This window comes from Castor canadensis, chromosome 11, assembly GCF_047511655.1.
Source record: "Castor canadensis chromosome 11, mCasCan1.hap1v2, whole genome shotgun sequence".
Classification (NCBI taxonomy): domain Eukaryota; kingdom Metazoa; phylum Chordata; class Mammalia; order Rodentia; family Castoridae; genus Castor; species Castor canadensis.
Window position 1 is genome coordinate 102,469,677 of NC_133396.1, and position 14,675 is coordinate 102,484,351.

Here is a 14,675-nt window from a genome sequence, read left to right on the forward strand (position 1 = left end):
GCATTTGCACCTTACTAATGGTAGATCATCTTTTGATTCATGTTTAAACCAAACAAATTATTAAACTTGTTTTTAACTCCCTAAGATGAAAAATATTAAATGAGGAATCTCTGCTTAGTGAGCTCACATCAATAAATTTGGTCTGACCTAACTTTGTTACTTTCGCCATAATCCCACACTCTTAATTTCCATTTGCATACATATTCTTTGAATTTCTGACTGTATAACTAAGAAAGCTCAAGGGGTTCTTTTGAAATACAGTACACTTCTATAGGCTGCAGTTTATGTATAGCTACTATAATTTCGATAAGCCCAAATGTCTGTATGTTAAAGACTTGGTCCCCAGGTTGACACTATTAAGAAGTGCTGGAAACTTTAGGAATGGGGCTTGGTGAAAAGTTTTTAGGTTATTGAGACACAACCTGAAGAGTACCCCAGCTCTTCCTATCCCTCTTCTGCTCTCTGTCTTGTTAGGTGAGCAGTTTTGCTTCACAATCTGCTCCAGCCACAATGTTATCTCATCAGAAGCCTGAAACCAATGGGGCCAACCAATCATAGACTGAATCCTCTGAAACTGTGAGCCAAAATTAAAATGCTCTCTTTATACATTAATTACCTCAGGCATTCTGTTATTATAATGGGAAAGTGCCAAACATAGTCACTTTTAGGGAATTGAGTCTGGCTATAGACTTAGAAATACAGAGGAGTGGTTGAAATAATTCCTGAAGGTAATCAGCATTTTTTTTCCAAAAACAACTTTATTCATGACACATATTTTTTAAAAAGTCCCACCCCCTGGAAATAAGCTAAAAAATAAACAAAACCTACCTCCCACTTCCCTGTTCTCTCTTTCTTCCACTCTGTCCAAATAAAAGGAGAAAAAAAGGCAAAGGAAAAAAGAAAGAAAATGAAAACCTGAAAAAACAAAAAGCACTCCAAAACAAAGTAGTACATTTTCCCCAGGAGGAAGGGGAATTTACACTGGTGAACTGGGACTGGATTGAAGATCTCTGGCTACTGAAACCTGAAAAGAAAGACACTCACTCAAAACAGAAAAGGAGAAGGATAGAGCATTAGCAATATCTTAAAACACAACATCTGTGAAGGTAGAGGATATAAAGATGTGTACTGGCAGCTGTTGAAAAATGAGGAGTGGGATGTAAAGGTGTAAGGGAGAGTAATGAATGGGTTGAATGGACCAAAGTAAAGCATACCCATAGCGGGGATCCATTGAGGAAACCCCTTTGAATATCTACTTAAATCTTAATAAGGAAAGATGAAAGAGATTGAGCTGAGGGTATGTGGTTGATGGACTTCATATGCTTTTATGAAATAGAACAAAAATACCCCTTGGAATTGCAAGACAGGGAAAGGGTTGAGGGGGAGAGATGATGTGGGTGATTTAACCAATGTACAATACAAGCCTATTGGAATTGTCAGTATGAATCCCCCCCTGCCATAATGAATATATCCTAAGAAAACATTTATAATTTAAAAAATGGCATCTACCAAAAGGAAAAAAAAAAGAGGAACAAATGCTGGTTCCCAGTAAGATACCCTATAGCAGGAAGTGGGCAAGCATTCTAAATTACATGCATTAATCTGCAATTAGGGTGTTTTCCCCTAATAGTTTGTTTCATGCTGTGTATCACCAGGCATTTGGGTTTTGGTTTATATAATAACAGTGACTTACGCACATGAGCAAATTAGGGTAAGGTAGCTAGTTTTAAATGAAACTAAAATGCCTACCCCTGCTTATAAATGTCTGTGCACAAATCCAATGAACTTGATTTTGTTTCAGTACACTGTAAAAACAATATATGTTGTTGGAGACCAGGCATGAACCCTGGACTGGGATATAATGGAGTTTGCACAGCCTCTCCATGGTAGAAGTTTGCACAGTCTCTCCTACCATATTTTTCCCAGTACCTGGTGTCTTGACCTTTGTTCTCACATCTCCTTGAAGAATACAACCTGTTTGTTTCCATACCAGCCCCCTGATGCAAAACTAGACAGAACTGTTAGGAGACTCCCTGATGCCAGATTAATCAATACCTTAGATAAGGTGTCCTGCTTGCCCTGATGATTCCAGAACAGATGTGTTGTAATTAAGTCTCTATAGTCTTAGGAAAATTAGCCCACCAAACCTCATTCCTTTTATTTTGTACCAAAGAATTGTTAAAGCTTGATTTTTACCTGAGTCTTTTCCTTGTAATGACCTATAAAATAACCACTCTGGCTCAGGGAGGTGCTCATGTTTCCCATCAGGAGCATGCAGCCCTCCTGTCTCCAGTTTTCTGTTTTCTGTTTATATGTCTGTGTGTGTCTTATTTCTCATTCCCCACCACTCTTAGTCAGGTTCATGCAGCATACCCATGCAGGTTGTGGGCAATATGTTACCTTTTAAATTTAGTGTATAGTATGACAAGTTTCCTCTAATCACTTTGTTTAAAATATGATCTGTGAGACCAGTTTTTCAATTTTGTTTTTGGCAATACGGGAGTTTGATCTCAGGGCTTCATGCTTGCTAGGCAGGCGCTCTACCACTTGAGCCACTCCACCAGCCCTATTTTTGTGTTATATATTTTCCAGATAGGGCCTCATGAACTATTCATCCAGGCTGGCATCAAACCACGATCCTTCTGCTCTCTGCTTCTTGAGTAGCTAGGATTACAGGTGTGAGCCACAGGCACCTGGCACATTTTTTCACATTTTTTAAAGGAAACAAGTATTTAGAGAGTTTTATACTTCACAGCAAGTTTTTGTGGTTTTCTTCATTTACTCTCATACATTCTTCTAAGATTGTTTCTAGTTGTTAAATAAATCTTTTTAAAACTATAGTCATTGTAACCATTCTTGCTGGTATAAGTCAATATTAGATTTTCGAAAAGAAAAACAGAAAAAGAAACACAAAAGAAATAAAATAGATCACCAGGCAATCTGGAGGTCAGGGAGCCTAAGGGAGGGTTGGAGTGGGTGGTAGACCTGGCAGGACAGGATCAGGAAGGAGCAGACTATGAAAGACAGGGAGAAGATGGAGGGAAGGTAACAAAGAGAACAGTTTGGTGTCCTTCCAAAGGTCTGAGTAAAAAAAAAAAAAAAACCCTCCTACCACCCATGCCCACCTACTTTTGAGCAGCCTCCAAGGGAGTGAAAGAGCACGGGGAAACTCAGCAGCTTGCGCAGGCTCATTCACTGGGAATTCGTCATGGACACTATCAACATTGTTTTATTTTAGAATTGCCTCAAAGGGTATGGGGGAACTGACATTTTCTCAAGAAATTCAGGGTTAATTACCTCAGAGGATGGTAGAAAGGGTGATATCACTTCCATTGACAAAAACAACTCATTAGAATTTAAGAAATCAATCTCTCCAGCTTCATCAGGACTTTCCAACACATCCCCATCCCAGTGCCCTCATTTTAACAGTATATACTCTGCAAGGCTGGGAGTTCAACTTGCTTTGCAATTCATCCAGTTACAGGGTAAGGTTTTGCATTTAATTTTCAGAAATTTCAGTCCTATTGTCAGAGGAGATAAGCCTTTTTTCAAGGTACATGTATAAGCTCTTAGGAGAACCAGTAAGCAACTACTTTCATTTTCCCACAGTAAAAAAAAAAAAAATGGAGTAGTTACACTGTTACAAACATATTCAACATCTGAGTTTGTGTATGATCATGCTTACTGTTGTGTATATGTTTATCTTTGGATCTATTTTCCACATATGAGAGAAAGCATGTGGCTTGTGTGTCTCTGATCCTGGCTTACTTCACTTAAAATGATGTCTTCCAATTACATCCATTTACCTTCAAACCACATCTCATTTTCCCTTATGACTGAGTAATACTCCATTGTGTATATGTACCACAACTGCTTAATCCATTCATCAGTTGTAGGGCACCTGGGGTGTTTCCAAAGCTTGGCTATTGTGAGTAGTACTGCAGTGAACATCGGCATACAGGTGTCTCTACTGTATCCTGTCTCATGTTCCTTTGGGTAGATGCCCAGAAGCAGTATCACTAGATCATGTGGCAGTTCTATCTCTAGTTTTTTTAGGAATCTCCATACTGCTTTCCATAGTGGTTGTACTAATTTGCATCCCCACCAGCAGTGTATAAGGGTTCCTGTTTCATCACATCCTTGCCAGAATTTGTTATTACTTTTGATTATGGCATGATCATATACAAACTCAGCTGTAGAACACGTTTGTAACAGTGAAACTACTGTATGGAGCTTGGGGAAAAAGTGAAAGGAAAAGAGAATGATAGAGCATCAGTAATATTGTGTAACATAAAAAGTGAAGGTAGAGGATATAAGGATGTGTATCAAAAGCTGCTGAAAAATGGGAGACAGGAGGTAAAGGGATAAGGGAGAGTAATGGAAGGGGTTGAATGGACCAAAGTAAAGTATATCCACAGTGGGCATAATTGGGATACCTCTTTGAACATCAACTTAAATATAAATAACAAAAATCAGGACTGTAAAATAGGTACAGTGTGTGGGGGGGCGGTTTACTACTGGGAGGGGGAGGGATGGAGGAAGGAGATTAAGGTGACAGTATATGACAAACTTCATATATCTATATGAAACAGAACTAGGAAACCTTTGCAATTACTTTAAGTAGGGTGGGAAGGGGTTGAGGCGGAGAGACAATGGGGGCAATATAAATAATGTACAATGTAAGTCTAATTGGAATTGTCACTATGAATCCCCCCCATATAATGAATATATCCTAACACAATATTTTAAAATATTTTTAAAAGAATATTTAAAAAGAGAAAAAAACAGAGTGCCTATGATTGACAAAGTCTTCCATCAGTAGTAGGTTAAATGAAATAGTCTTGATAAAATGAGATTTCTGACATTTGCACTTTTCTATTATATGTTTGTTGGATATCAGCTATGTGACCACTCTTGTATTCATGAAACAGGGTAAAGGGGAAAATTCTTCTTTAAGAGTATATCATAAAAGTGAGAAGAGAAACCAGAATATCCTGTCTCAGTAATTGCTGGTTCTATATTGCTGCTAAAAATCTAATGACTCTCATTGTTTTGATATTAAACCCTGGCTGCAACAAAGCCAAAAAATTACCCCAAATTGGTCAGAGAGAAGAAGTTCATAAGTTTTTCAAATTTTATCTTGAAAACATATTCTTCCTATTTCCTGGAATCTCCTAAAAGGCCACACTGAGCACTTCCTCCATCCCTATATGTTAGTGGAGGGTAGACAATAACCTAAATAAGATAGTTAAATATTTAATAGTGATATGTGATTTTAGAGAAACAATAAGGTATGGTTAGGAAATAGGGAGCAAGGGCACAGAGTATGAATAATTTCAATAGGGTAATCAAGAATGTCCTTCCTCCACGGGTGATATATGAGCAAAAGAAGTATAGGGAAAAAAAGTATTGGACATTTAGGTATTTCAAGGAAGTATGTTATGGTAGAAAGAATAGGCATTCAATGCTCTGAATTAGAATCATTCCATGTGGCATGTAGACAGAATGATGGGTGGGTATGGAGAAATGGAAGAAGGAGTGAGAAAAATAAGTGTGGGGCCAGATTACATAAGAACTAAATGACCATTGTAAGAGCTTTTGGATTTCACTTGGAATGAAATGTGAAGCAATTTAAGGGGTTTCAGCACAGTAGTGATGTTATCTAATTTACTTTTTTTTTTTTTTTTTTTCATTTTTCTTTTATTATTCATATGTGCATACAAGGCTTGGTTCATTTCTCCCCCCTGCCCCCACCCCCTCCCTTACCACCCAATCCACCCCCTCCCGCTCCCCCCCTCAATACCCAGCAGAAACTATTTTGCCCTTATCTCTAATTTTGTTGTAGAGAGAGTATAAGCAATAATAGGAAGGAACAAGGGGTTTTGCTGGTTGAGATAAGGATAGCTATACAGGGCATTGACTTTTTAATAGAATCTTTCTCATGGTCATGCTAGGGATAGACCAAAAGAGTCCAAAGACAGAAGCACACACAATTTAAAGGTATTGCAAGAATCTAGGCAATGACTGATGGATTACACCAGGATAGCAGTGTGAATGTGATAACAAGTAATTTTGAAGACATACTTGAAAGAATTTGTTTACTGATTGGATATAGGGTGTGAGAGACAGGAGGCAAGACTGGCTGTAAGGAATTGGACTTAAATAAACAGAAGAATGAAGGTTCCATTAAATCATGATAAAGAATTTATCTCATTTATGTATTGATTTCTGTTCTATCTTACTACGAAAACTTTTGGAGACCAAGCAGTTCAGTATTTCTTTAACCCAAATTATATATCTTTCTTTGTCTACATTATTTATTCATTCCACATGGGATGTGCCCACTAGGAAGAACTGAATTTACCACACTTATCTCCAGGCAAAAGGGAAATGTCCAACTCTTTCTCAGTTTCCAGAATTCAGGCAGGATCTACTATAGTTATGAATCCAGCCTGCTGTAGCCTGGCCTGTCCTGTGGCCAATCATCTGACTGGGTTACTTTGGGTCTGTCTGGATAGGAATCATGTGTATGTGAAAAGAAGCTCTCCCAGTTTTGGCAATCCCATGCCCTTGAGTTATCAAGGTCTGGGAGCAAAACTGGCAGATCCAGAAGCTTATAGTTTCACACCCTGAGAGCTAGGAGACTATTACTATAGGATTTTTAACTCAGAGATTTATGATTAAAGGCATTCAGGTTGGAGACTTATTGCTTTGGAATTTAAGTGCTGATGATCCTGTCAATTGGCAGTTAGTGTAATATTAGACTTCAAGCAACAGTGAGTGGCAACAGCATGCTAGTGTTACATACAGTTCTCAAACAGGCCTTAGGTGCTGAGACCCTGACTCAACAGATACCAGTGTTATAGTTCTCAGGCCTAGGGGTCTGAGACATTGTCTCTGATGGCTTGGCAGTTCCCTGGAACGGTCCCAGTGACCAGGGCACAGTTTCTCTTCTGGGCTCTTAATAGCCTTCTACCTTTCTTCATCCTCAGCTGCCCATCCTCTCTCACCTTCTATTTCCAATGTCCTTCATTTTCTCTGCTAATTTTGCTCCTCTCTGCCCAGAATTCTGTAATTCTTTACCTTCCCTAACATTGGCACTGATGCCGTTGTTGTATCTGCCACTGCCAACACTTCTGCAGTTTCCTCTTCATGTTACCATCTCAACCTGCTCTACTAACAATAATGATCAAAAGTTGCCAAGAAAAGATCACTGGATAGAAGTTTTTTTATTGAACATAATCTTATAACACCAGAGAACAACACAAGAGGGTTGTCCCCTGATTGGCTTGAAAAGTATGCTGCACAGCTTTCTTATTTAGCCAGAAAGGGGGTGTAGTAAGAGTTTTTGCATCGATTATGGCCCTCCTCACGCAAATGAAAGACTGTGCACCAACCATAGAACAGTGGACTGTGTTTGCACAAGTCATAAGCTTTTTTGGGCCACCAGAGGAAGTGTGTCCCCTCTGGCCTGGCTGAAAATGACTGCTAAAGTTCACCAAGACTTGTGATGGTAAGCTCTTTGAAGCAGTCATCACTGGAACAGTATTTTGTAGAGCAGGAGTTGTGCTTTGGCAGTAAGCATCCGTGATTGTAGTGGAGTTTCCTCAAAGTATGCAAAGAGTGTTCAAAGAAGCCAGGCTGGCATGAGGCAAGTTTGAGTGGCTTCTTCACTAAAGTCCTCTGCTTAAGATAGGGCATCAGGAAAAGTCTAACAACTACCACTTAAAGAGTCAAATTGCTGTATCTCCAACATCTTAGCTTATTAAAAAAAATAAATATTAACACATTTAAAAGATACTTATAATAGAGTAACATCTTTAACAGTATTTTAAAATACTATAAATGAACTATTACTTAACTCCAGCCCCAGGACCTTAGAAAGAGGGAAACCCCTGATCGGTCTTAATTTCCACTTTTAATAAAATTCACTTCTGCCCACACTCATATTTCCTTTTAAAAACATCAAGTGAAAAATGACATACAAAGTAATTGGGGAATCAGACATACAGTTGTATGTAAGCCATGACAGACCACAATGAGCCCCATAAGCCATGACATAGAAAGTGAAAACATAATTGCTGTAAGAATATCATAGAGAGAAGACTTCAATCCAAGCAGAATCATTTCTATGGATATAGTAGTCTGCTCAAGCTGCCATAACAAAACACTATAGACTCAGTAACTTAAAACAAATGAATTTATATTCTTACAGTTCTAGATATTGAGGAGTCCAAAACCCAGGTGGCAGATGATTCAGTTATTGGCTAAGTCTTTCTTTTGGGTTTGCAGAGAGTTGCCATCTCATTGTGTCTTCACATGGCAAAGAATGAGCAAAAGCTGCTAACTCTTCCTTTAATAAGGACACCAGCCTTATTGGATTAGAGCCCTACTCTTTTGACCAAATTTGGTGATTAGAGTTTCAGCATACAAATTTAGTAGTGTAGACACAGTCAGTCCATAACAAGAGGATTAATTTTTCAGCTAGACCTTGATTTATCTTTGAGCAGAAGAAGCACTAGAATAGAGAGAAGGTGAAAGAAATAAATTCTTTCTTAGCAGAAAAGGGATGTAAGGGTAAAGTCTTCTGTTAATCATAAAAGTGAGTTTGGGAGGTAGAAGAGGCAATTGGCCATTTAGGGTGAATCTCATTGTGTGTCCAGCTAGAAGAAATTCAGCAGTTAATGTATTTGTAACTTTGCCTTCATGAAATAATACTTTTTATTTCATTATATTACATAGTACATGAAATTATTTGGGTGGACAAATGAAAAATATAGTAATTGAATGATTTGAATATACAATTAAATTTCAGAACTAAATGTACAGGAATTTCATTTCTTCTGTCTTCTCCCCACTGTAACAAGTATAACAAGTAAGAATTAGAAAGCTGTGAACACGTTCCAGGATGACTGGCTCTTGCTTTTTATTCTCTTACTCCTCATTTACCTGGTCATCAACATTGGGAACCTTATAGTATTCTTTTCCATCAAACTGGACTCCTATCTGCACATCCTCATGTACTTCTTCAACATGGTCCTCACCTTCCTAGAGATCTACAACCACTATTCTCAATGCTATCCAATATGGTCAGTGAGTGGAAAGCTATTTCCTCAGATGGTTGTGTCTGACAGATATATTTCTTTTGCTTTGTTGGCATCAGTGAGGTTTACCTGTTCACCATTATGATTATGAGCAGATGCCTGGACATTTCAAACCCCTGTACATTCCCATAATCATGACATTTCAGTTCTAATCTCAGTTGAATCTAAGTTGTTTTTTTCTATGACCTCTTCATGCCACTTCTTGAGATTGCTTGGATATCCACACTGCCGTTTTTGGTCCAAATCAAATTCAGACCTATCTTCTTTGATGGATCTTTTGAATCTGGTATGTATAGACACTGAAATAATTGTTGCTCAAGATTGCGGACACTGTACATGCTATGGAGATCATCACAGCTGCAATGCTTTTGGTTTTAGCTTGCATGTGGATCACTGTAGCAATCCTAAGCCTCCACTGTGCTGATGGACACTAAAAGGTCTTTTTTGCCTATGCTTCCTACCTTGCTATTTTCTGAATATTCTTTGGAAATGCAGCCCTAATGTGCTTGCAGTCCTCTGCCAAGTACTCCTTTCACTGGGACAAAGCTATCAGCCTAACATGGGCAGTATTATCACCATTCTCCAACTAAATTATCTAGAGTCTAAGGAATAAAGAGAACAAAGAAGTCACGAAAAAGCACGAGTACCAATCTACTATATTCATTCACCATATCAAATACTTATTAGTTAACAAAGTACATATATGCAAATGTCTATATTAATGTTTTCAGTTTGCTTCCAATGTACTTATGTTTTCTGAGCAGAGCTAGTATACAGAATATTTAACCATCCTTACCATCTCTGTGAATTTAGTAAATGGCCACAGAGGTTGATAAACCTTAGAATCCAGAGAAAGAGGAAAATCTAACATAGTTCCCTCATTTATTATATTTTGAGTCCAAAAGGAGTTACACAAAATACTATCTCTATCCTGACATCTTCTCTAAGCTATTGAAACAGAAGTAAACCTACTTTTCTCTGTTTCTATAACACATTGCTTGGGCTTGTGTTTGGCATGGTCATACTCTCTTTAATCACAATTTATATAGCTTATGTATCCCTCTAGTTTATAAGGCTACTTTAAAGTAGATATCAGGGGAGTGAATTCAACTATGATGTATTATAAGAACCCTTGTAAATGTCACAATATACCCTCAGTACAACAATAATAAAAACAATTGAAAAAGCATAAAGTAAATATCTTATTTTGTTCATTTGTATATTCCCAGTGTTTGATAGAATGCTTAACCCACCAACATACTTGACGATGGTTTGCTGAAGGAGTTAATGATTAGGGAGCAGTCATCAGCTTTTGAAGTTAGAGGGCAAAAAACTCTGACTATTTCCACATTCACCAGAAAATAATAGGGGATGGGAGGGTATAGGCAAAGAGAAGAGACATTTGTACTTACATACATTTTCAATAGTAAAATGAAGTTGCAGAACAGATAATCCACTTCAATTTCTGTGATTGGCATATATTTAAATGTTAAGTAGAACTTTCATTAAGTTCTTTAGAATCTAGTCCCTTAAACGTAGCAATTAAACATCATAGTTTAGTTAAGGCTCCAAAGCACTTGACTTTATTTTCTATTTGCCTCTGCTCTAATAAGAACTCACATTTTATTCAGTTGAGTTCTTTTATTTCCCTAAATGAGCTATGTCACCAAATATGCTGTTTTTTAAGGCTTCTAAAGATTTCAGCTTAGATAGTTTCCATAGTAATAATTATTAGCAGATGAGAGCTTCATGCAACTTTATGCAAAATTTGCTACTGATAGATTGTAAATCTTTCCTTACAAGAATAATACTTAGCTTTGTGAGAAATTATACTCAGATCTCTGCCCTCTACACTCTGATTTTAAAAATTAATGATTCAGAATGAAATATCTGATTTGAAGTAGCTAAAATATATGATTGGCATTGTTCGTATCCATTAGCCACAATAACCCTCTTAGGTGGACTTAAACCCAAAGTATTTTTTCATCTGCCTCCACAACTGAAACATGCAACATGTTTTGGGTGTAGTTTGCTTAGTCATCACTATCCTCATTGTGTGTTTGATAAAGTTGAAGTAAATTTCCACTAACTATCTGATCACTAAATGATGGAACTGAACATTCAAATCAGATTCAAATCAATGTCCTTACAATTAGACAACATCCTAATGTGTCTTTAATTTCAATTATATAGTTCACTGTGTAAAGAAAACAAAGATTTTTTTCATTTTTAATACAATAAAACCAAATGAATAAGCAGAAAAACAAAATAAAAGGAAAATAAAAATGATGGAGGTAAGAAAAGGAAAGAATTCTGCTTTTTGTTTACAGAATTGTAAACTGGAATAATACATAAATGTCAACTAGAGTCAAGGAGTAAATAAACTCAGAGGACCTGAATTGATCAAAGTTAGATAGTTAACTATAAAAAGATCACTTTATTTTTGAATAGTGTATCTTTTACTGTCTTGATCCATTTATAGGAAAAACATTGGAGAAATTTGAAAATGAGAATCATTTCAAGAGAAACAAAATGTAAACCTTAAAAATGATAGCTGAGCTTGGGGGTGCACATCTGTAATCCCAGTATTAGGGAGACTGAAGCAGGAAGATTGCAAGTCTGAAGACAGTATGGGCTACACAGTGAGTTCAAAGCCAATCTGGGTTATACCGTTTTTCAAAAAAACCCCCCAAAACAGTAAGTAAATGATTAAATAAAAATAATGGACCAATGATGACATCTATTCCATGGGGAAAATTCATCTTGGCTGGTAAATGAGCAGAAAAGTTAGACTCCAAGTAAACTTCAATAAAGTAGGTATGAATTTTCCACTATGAAGTTCTTGGACCATATAAGGCCAGGAGAAGATCAAATACATCACTTTGTGCTGATGCTTGAGCAAGGGCTAGTACAAGCTGTGCAGAGTTGATTATATTACTGTGTAAAGTACTGATATGCCCAGAGCTGATAACCATGGCTACATACAACAGCCCTCTAAGTCACCCCACCCATGTAAAACTGTATGAAAGTCTTCTTTTTAAAAAATAGCTTTCATTTTAAAGTCTCTCCAATTTTGACTCCAAAGTAAGTCAGAACAGTGAAAAATAACACCATAAAAAATTCAGAGGTCTTTTTGCAGTTAACTCTGTCTGCTTTAACTCTTACCAGTTCATGTCCTTTAAGGTTATGTGTCCTTTAATTCTATTTGAAAATGTACACATTACTCAAATTTGTAATTCATTAATCAAAAAGTGGAGAATTTCCTTTCCTTGTCTTCTCTTGAAATTAATCTCTCCGTAATCAACTCTGGTATCTTCTTATAACCCTAACATCTATTCATGTGCAGTATTGAAATTTTATCTCAGATTATGTGTACTTTTACACCTTTGTGAGATCTGCCATGCATTCTTTACCTGAGTTTTTCTAATCAGCGTCTCTATGTGGTCAGAGCCAATGAGCATTCCTGGGAGACAACAGAAGCACAGGTCTAAGTGTTAAGCCATGAGAGCATAAAATTTTCTTATCATGCTCTTCGACCAGTCCCAAGGCCAGGCCTTGATGTGATATTTGTAATATTGATGTTAACCAGTGTTCAGCCAGAATAACAACTAGAGAGGTGTCAGAGCAATTCTTACCATGAGTCTCTCCTGGATGCAATAAAAAGTGTATCTATTTTGTTTCATCAAGACTCTTTCCTAAATGTCACCTGTGAACTTCAATATCATTTACATGTTCCAAAGCTATGGTTCTTATCTACTTAAAAAATGTGGTAATAATAACATTTAGCATGAGATCTACAATTTTAAGAAAATTTTAAGTATAAAATACAGTGTCATTATCATTACCATAGTGTTTGAAAATGCAGAAAATTATTTTGCTTACTGAAATTTTATACCCAATGAATAGTGACTACCTATTCTGCCCTTTACCGGTTCCTGACAGTCACCATTATACTCTCTGTTTCTATAAGTTTGACTACTTTATATAATTTATATAAGTAGTGTCATTGTCATTCTAGGCCTGGCTTATTTCACTTATAATAACTTCCTCAAGGTTAATTCATGTTATTCAAAATGCAGGATTTCTTTCTTTTTAAAGACTGAATAATGTGCCACTGACTTTATATACCACATTTTCTTGTCTAATCACCTGGGTTTTTTTTATTTTTTTGGCTGATTCTATATTTTGGCCATTGTGAATAGTGCTTGCAATGCACATTGGAGTACAAATATATCTTGATGATCTTTATTCTTTTTTGGATATATACCCAGAAATGAGATTCCTGGATCATATGGTACTTTTATTTTTCCATTTTTGATTTTTAGTAACTTCTACACTGTTTTCTATACTGACTATAACATTTTACATTCCCACCAACTGTGTACAAGGGTTGCAATTTCATTTCCCTAATGATTTTGAACATAGTTTCATATACCTATTTGCCATGCAAATGTCTTTTTTGGAGAAGTGTCCTTTTGAGCCCTTTGCTTGTTTTTATTTTTCAGTGCAATGACTAAACTCAGGGCCTGGTGCGTGCTAGGCAAGTATTCTACCATCAAGCTACAGGCCCAGCCTCGCTTATTTTAATTCAGTTTTTATTGTTAAAATTTTGTTATTTATTGAGCTGAAGAAATTTCTAATATGTTTTAGATACTAACATTTTATTAAATATATTCAAATATATTTTCTTCTTTTTGTGGTTTCCCTTTGATTTTGTTGATAGTTTGCTAAGCAGAAACTTCTTAATTTGATATGTATCACTTGTCTGTTTTTGTTTTTATTGTTTATGTTTCTGCTTCTATATTCAAGAAATCACTGCAAGATTGTGAGCTTTCTCCCTAACTTTCCTCTAGGACTTTTATTCCTTATATTCAAATAAAATTTGGTAATAAAGGCAAAAACACAAGTTTATCAAATTCATTATAGCACACACTCTAAGGAACCTGTCTGAAGTTGAAGTGAGGAGGGGAAATTGTTTGATCCTCATCCAAAAGATAAGAATCAAAGTCTGAAGTCTGTAGCCAACATCATACTAAAATAGGGAAAACCTGAAACCATGTCCCCTAAAGTCAGGAAAAAGACAAAGGTGTCCGCTCTCTCCACTCTTATTCAACATAGTCTTGTAATTCCTAACTACAGCAATAAGACAGAAAGAAGAAATAAAAGGGATTCAAATAGAAAAGGAAGAAGTCAAGCTATCCCTATTTGCAGATGACCTGGAAAACTCCCCCAAAAAACTCATAGACATCATAAAGGGCTTCAGCAAAGTAGCAGGAAAAATAATTAATTTACAAAAATCAGTAGCCTTTCTATATACCAACAATGAACAGACTGAGAAAGAATACAGGAAAACAATTCCACTTACAATTGCCTCAAAAAATACCTGGGAATAAACTTAACAAAGGAAGTGAAAGACCTCTACAATGGAAACTATAAACCACTACAGAAGATAGAAAGATCTTCCATGCTCATGGATTGGAGGAATCAATATTGAGAAAATGGCTATACCACCTTAAGCAATCTACATATTCAATGAAATTCAGATCAAAATTCCAATAACATTCAACACAG